The following is a 7,685-nucleotide window of genomic DNA, read 5'->3' on the forward strand; positions in this document are numbered from 1 at the left end:
AGTCTATCCTTGATATGTTCACTTTAACCAGTGATGGATATTCTCTCTCCTTGGTCTTCTGCCCAGTGACCGGTAGTTGTAAACCCTATTTGGTTTTTCCCCAGTAGGTTATTCTTACCCAGTAACTGGTAATGAATACACCTCTTGTTGCCCTCATCGAGTCATCCTTGATATGTTTACCCTGATCGATAACGAATGTCCTCTCTGTCAGATTATGTTATCTTCCTACCCAGTAACCGGTAGTGGATAATATATTTCTGTTACTCCTGTGTTGAAGTTCTTTTCTTCCCCAGTTGAGTTTGATTGCGTATTTCCTCATTGAAATCTTCTTCCCCTGTTTGGATCGAGTATTTCAGTTTTGTTCTGATCTACCTGTTTTCCCTTCAGACTTTTCCCTTATCCCCAGCTGAGTATTTCCATCGATTTATTTTCATGGAATCCTCTTGTGTCTCCAACAGTTTTAAGTCGTAGCCTGGCCTACGCACAACTTTTTATTCCCCAGAGTCTATGTCTCCCCAATGAGTTTTCCTTATGGAATGCATTATGCTCCAGCGGACTTTGAGTTCTCTCCAGATTCTTTTCCTTTGTGGCAACATCTTCCCTACAAAGATTATTTTTAGCATTTCATATCATATGCATCATGAGGTCTCTTAGGGACCAAAATTTATTTCTATTATTTTTATTTAAGTTCGTTCTACTGAGTCGATACAAAGATTTTAACCTTCATCTCCTCATCTAGAACGTCCTTAAATAAGGGCAGCTGTAAGACCCCAATTTTGACCCTAAGATCCCTCATGTTATCTCATCATATGCATTAGCATTGGGATCACAACTTGGCATCCTCCTCACCCCTCATTTATTGGGTTTGTATTGGGAGAGATCACCAAGCACTTTTAATTGTATCATACTTAATTTTTATTTATTTTACTAACCAAAATACCAAAAATATGTCAATGTATAGTTTATTGTTTTTGTAGATAGTGTACATGCTCACATATGCTCTATCAAGCTCATATCTAGGGTTTGAGACCTTCAATGCAAGGAGCTCAATCAAGAAATGATTTACTATGGCTCTAGGTATTATATATGGATCCCCATGATCTTCACATGTTATTTTGATCAAGAAATCATCAAAAGTTTGGAGTTTGTTTGCCTTGGAAACCTTAATTCATCTAGGTATCTTGTGTAACTTATCCAATAAGTTTCTTCAATAATTTATCAAATATTTCAAGGGACACTTCAAATTATATCACCTTATGCATATATGATCCTCCATGAGTCCTAAAAGTCAAGAGAATGTCAAGCTAGCAAGTCGGTTCATGGTGGTTGACCAGAGAAAGTCAACTGGTCAAAATTGGGGTTCCATAGACCCTATCTCCTACATTTTTTGTCATATGAAAATGATTAAAAGATAAAAGTTACTATAAATGACATTCCAAATAACTTTAATGTTTAAGTATAGAGCTAATTTTTCTTGTAAAGTCATTTTTTATGGTGAAAGATTATAGGTCATTTTGTCTAAACCCTAGTTTGGAGGTCAACTTCCCAAGGATATACTTTGCTCAATTTGTATGAGATGAAAGCCATTCAAATTCCACTATCAATTTCAATATGTCTACTTAAACTTTTATGTTTGGAGGAAGTGCAAATTCAACTTGAAAATGCATGTGCCAAGAGGAAACATTATAGGTCATTTTGGGCCAATACCATTGAACAAGTGATTTTCCTCAACTTCTAAAATGCATAACTCCTTCATTACAAATCCAAATGAGGTCCAATTTGTGACTAAATTGAATAGGTTTGAAATAGCTACAACTTTTATGAAGGAATGTTTTTCATTTGAAGTCCATAGAAAAAGTTATTCAAGGTGGAAGAAGTGAACATTTGACTTGGGACTTAGAAAATTTTCAAATATGTTTGATTTCCAAAACTTCCACCTCAAAATGCATCATGATCCAAGCTTCAAATAAAAAAGTGTTCAACATGAAAGTTGTTCCCCTTGATCTAACATTTCCAAAACATACAAGATCATATCATTTGGATCAAAATTGAGGGACTTGCGCATGGCTTCATTATGGAAAGTGTTTTGGCAAGATTGGAATTCAAATGATCAAATTCTTTTGCATTCTTACACATGATGCATTCAGTACTCTTTAGACACGAATGGGGAGTGGATTGCATCATTATCAAGGCCCAAACCATTGCCCATGCACCCATTCAAGAAGGTTTCCAAAATTGTCCAATTTTCAAGTGGTGCAAATATCAAGTGCATTGCCTATTTAAACAAGCTTAAGGCTTCAGATTTAGAATCAACACCTTGCCCAAGCTTTGCTAGACAAATTCAAACCCTCATTGCCATAGAATTTTCTGAGATTTCTCTTGAAATCGAGCTTGAACTTCATCTTCTGTTTGGAAGTTCAAACTCCAGAAATTCACTTCCCTTTGCATCTCATTTGGTTTCTGCAAGCAAGAGGAGGAGAAAGCAATCAAATCCAGATCAAGATCAAATGGAATTAGATCAACTCAAAGGTGATTTTTCATAAACTTCTTCTCTTTGATTCTCTCTTAATTCTTCAATATTCTTGTTGATTTTCGGTTTACTGAAGTCCTACCAATGTAGGCAACAAGATTGAGTTGCTTTGAGGTCAAATCGAAGCAACTCAGTTCATGATCCTCAAAATCCAAATCCCTGTATCTTTTTATATACTTGGAATTGGACAAAATTGAGGCTAAATTCGAGCTCCTGAGCATTTTTTCTTTGAATCCACGTCTTGCTTTTTCATTTTGGTGATGGTTGAAGGTGGACCAATCCGGTGAGGTCCACCGGAGAAGAAGACCAGAGCTCTGGCTCCGGCGATGTGTTGGAAGCATCTCAACCATAGGATCCTTTTAAAATGTTTTAATCTTGGGCGTTGATTGTGATTACCACGTTGGTGTCTCATTTGACTGCAGTGCATGTGGAAAGCATGGTGATCACCATCTGATCTGCCACCTCAATTAATGAGGGAGATCAGATGGTCCACGTTTTTTTTTTTTTGAATTTTCCTTTTATTTGCTTATTTTTCATTAATTCATATTAATTTCATTATTGATCCAAAAAATATGGGACTTTCACCAAAAAGTTTCAAATAATTTTCTCTTTAATTTCTAAATTAAAATTATTTTTTGGACCAATATTGATATTTTTCATGATTTAATTATTTTTGTGCATATTTTTAATTGTTTAAAAATACTTCTGACTTTTCAAAAATAATGAAAAAATTTCTCCAAGGTCCTTTGACCTTGTTTGACCTATGATAAATCTCTTGGACATTTCTTTGGTGTTTTGAAGAGATTTTAGGTGTTTGATCAAGCATAATTTAATTTAATGCATTTTTATTTGACTTTTAATTGTTTAATTGTGTAGAAATTATGTTGAGCCATTTTTCTTAACTTATGAAGTTTGACTATGTGTTTGGGCCTTGATCAAGGTTGATTTGACTTTTGTTGGATTAAAATCATTGGATTTAGGGGATTGATGAAATGTACATTTCATCTCCCAAAATGAATGAATAATTTTAATTTGATAAAATTCCTCCCATGACCAATTTGTGTTTGTCTCATTTCCCATCTCTCTTAATCTTCAATCCCATTTTATCCCATCCCTTTCATTGGCCAATGACATCTCAATATCCTAAGGTTAATTGGTTCATCAATAACTTTGTGTTATATGAACCATTACAAGTATGGATGAGATTAGGTATATCCTTTGATCATTTTCTTTTTGTGTGTGGTATGTTTAAGGATTATGGTTCACTATACCATATCTCTAACATGAGTTAACACCAAAAAATTTATTGTCCGGCCTCAGATAGTTGTGACTTCTATGTAAGTCCAATTACGATTGCTTAACATAGCGCTAAATTTGCACACAAAGGCATAGCATTCTAGTAAGTGAGATTGTAAGTCTCCCCGCTTTCATGGTATTGTGTGGAAACTTGGCCTTTTTTCCTTCCTTTGGAAGATGTCTTGGTTTAAGAATCCATGCTTGTGAATAGAGGGTTGAGTATTCTCCAAAGAATGACTTACACAATTAAAAAGTAAAACTCCATTAACATCTAATCAACTAACATTTGACTAACTTTTAATTTCAAGTCATTTACTTTATGCACTTTAAATTCAAGCCATTTATCATTTGCCATTATACATATCATTTAAGTTGTTTATTTTTAATGTCATTTTCCCTTTGCTCATTTGAGCCATATATTGTGTTTATATGTATTTGTTTGTATATTTTGTTTATGCTTGTGGTCTTAGGACCTTAAAATACTTAATAAACAACAAAAAACCCTAAAATATGTTTGTATGGACTGTTGGATTTGATCTGAGCTTTGGACTTAGAATTAGGCAACATTCCCTATGCAAAAGGACTTGGCCAATGCCAACATTTCTGAAACCAAGTTCTTGTGATTCGAATTCTCATCTGATGCAAGTATTGATATCCATTTCAGTTCATATGCTACATGGTCTTGATGCAAATGTTACTTTTAACCTGTGTCTAATGCCTTATTCTAAGCCATTCAAGGAGTATGTCATCCGATATATGGGGAAGATCATGAAGAAGACTATGAAGTTGCTAGCTTGGATGTGGCTATCTTTATTTGATGCCTTGCTCTCCATTGTGCTACTTGCTTATTGATATTGCTTGATTTAAAGTCCAAAGGAAAAGTGGATTTCTATATGACATTCTTGTCTATTGGATTGCATCTCATTGGTCAGATCTTTTCAACTCTTAACTTTTAATTTTTTTCTTAGGATTAGTCTCTTCATCTCCTCCCACTTCTTAAATTTCAAATCTCTCCCCCTTTTTTTTAAAACCTTCTTTGCTTGTGATTTCAAAACTTAGACCTTATTGCAAATTAGAAACTTTGCCTTATGCCATTGCATTTTTCAAACTCTTTTTCTTAATCAAACTTGTAAATGAATCTAACCATATTAGACATAAAATTTCAAAAGACAAAAAGAGTAACACTCATTCAAACTCTTTTAGGCCTTTTGTGCCTCTTTTAAATTAATTTTTTTTTAAAAGCAATTCACTCGCTTTGAAATTGATACCACGAACTACGAGGTTTTGATCCCTCATTTAATGTTGGTACGTAGGCACAAGTCCAAAGGTCTTGTCAAACAAAAAAAATATAATGAATGAATTCTTTTCTCATCCCCACACTCTATTTATTGCAAACATCATTTTATACAAAAAACACATACACACATAAAAAAGGACTCCCTAGGAGTACCTAGGACACTTTGGGTGTTAACACCTTCCCCCTGTGTAACCAACCCCCTTACCTGTAATCTGTGACATTTTATTAGTTTTAATTTGAAAACTTCTTATCTTTGGTTTTTGTTCATACTTTTCCCTTTTCCTTTGGAAACAATAAAAGCGCGATGGCGACTCTGGTTTTATTGACGTTAAGTTTATCCATAGCTTAATGGTCATGAATTTACCGCTACAGGGATCACACACAAGGAAAACATAAGCAAAGGTCAAGGGATGGATCAAGTCATCATCAAGATCAATCATCCATTTTGGTGGATTATGGTTTTCACCCTATCAACATCCAAGTTCCATTGATATTGACAAGACTTGATCGGATCAACCAAAAATCAAAGGGTTTATTGTGAGTCACGAGCATGGAGTCGGGTTTAGAATCATCCGAATGGAGTGTACTAAGGATTGGAACTTGTAGATCATGTTCTAAAAAGTTCCTAGGGTCTTAATCCCATCTATCAGATATTATAAGTTAGGATGACTGACTCATCAACCCATGATATTCTCAAGAGAAACTCGTCTGAGTGTAGTATCGCGTAACAACTGTTATCAGGTCTACACCTGAACAGTCTTTGCACTACGTCCTAAATAGGCCAACTTGGGTTAAATGTTCTACGGTCCTTAGCTTCTCGGACCCCAAATCAGAGAAAGTAATGCATATCCACAAATAACTTGTATGACATCAGTAACTACAAAAGGGTCTCCACTAAGTAGATGGGTCTCAAGCCAACTTATTAAGGACTACTTCATACAAGTTGAACATGACTATACCATCCTCCTATCTTAATTGCACTCAAGTTCAGGTTAGAACTTATCTCACCACTCAGAGATCACCAAACACAACAAACAGATTATATCACACAAACAAATATACAAACATCAAATATACAAATATATACACATAAAAAAGTAGGCTAAACCCACTAAGGACTACTCCCCGGCAGAGTCGCCACTTTATTTCTGTAGCGGGAAATTCATGACCATCAATCTATGGATAAGCTTAACGTCAATAAAATCAGAGTCGCCACCGTGCTTTTATTGTTTCCAAAGGAAAAGGGAAAAGTATGAACAAAACCCAAAGATAAGAAGTTTTAAAATCAAAACTAATAAAATGTCAGAGATTACAGATAAGGGGGTTGGTTACACAGGGGGAAGGTGTTAGCACCCAAAGTGTCCTAGGTACTCTTAGGGAGCCCTTTTTTATATGTGCATATGTGTTTGGTATAAAAGATGTTCGAGGAAACTAGAGTGCGGGATGAGAAAATAATTCATTTATTATATTTTTGCGTTTGACAAGACCTTCGGACTTGTGCCTACGTACCAACATAAAAATGAGGGATCAAAACCTTGTAGTTCGTGGTAAAAATTCAAAGTTGGTGGATTGCTTTTAACAAAAAATTAATAAGAAAAGCACAAAGGGCCAAAAGTTTGAATGGAGTTGTTAGTTATTTTTGTCTTTTGAAATTTTAAGTCAAATCATTAAGAATGTCATATAGAAATTTGATTAAGAAAAAGATTTAAAAATTCGTTGGCAAAAGGCACAAGTTTCTAATTATTAAAACAAAGTCTAAGTTTAAGAAAATCACAAGCAAATAAATTTTTTGAAAAAGGGGAGAGATTTTGAAATTTAAGAAGTGGGAGGAGATGAAGAGACTACCCTAAGCACAAGTTTAAAAGTTAAGAGTTGAAAAGATCTTACCAATGGGATGCAATCCAACATTCAAGAATGTCATAAAGAAACCCATTTTCCTTTGGACTTTTAATTAAGCAATAACCAATAAGCAATGAGCAATATCCAGACATCATGAAGATCAAGGCATCAAATAAAGATAGCCATATCCAAGTAGCAATTCCCATAGCTAGCAATCTTCTTTTGTCTTCTAATGTATCAGATGAAATATTCCTTGATCAACTCAGAACAAAGCATTATACACGGGATCAAAATAATAATTAAGCATAAAGACAGAGTAGCAGATGAATTCAAATAAATCCCACGGGTTGCATCAGACGAAGGCACACTTCACAATAGCTCATTCTCAGAATGTTGGCATTGGCCAAGTCCTTTTTGCACAGGGAATGTTTCCTAATCTTAAGTCCAAAAGTTCGTATCAAGTTCAACAGTCCACCAGATGTTTTTTAGGGTTTTTCTTGTTATTCGGTATTTTAAGGTCCTAAGACCATAAACAAAATCAAAACACGTAAATAAATATATACAATCACAAGATATGGCTCAAATGAGCAAAGTGAAAATGATATAAACATAAACAAGTTAAATGAAATGTAAATGGCAATGAATGATAAATGACTGAAATCTAAATTGCATAAAGTAAATGACTTGAAAGTAAATAAATATTAACAAGAGTTAGTCAAATGT

Source organism: Lathyrus oleraceus, chromosome 6 (genome assembly GCF_024323335.1).
Source record: "Lathyrus oleraceus cultivar Zhongwan6 chromosome 6, CAAS_Psat_ZW6_1.0, whole genome shotgun sequence".
Taxonomy (NCBI): Eukaryota; Viridiplantae; Streptophyta; class Magnoliopsida; order Fabales; family Fabaceae; genus Lathyrus; species Lathyrus oleraceus.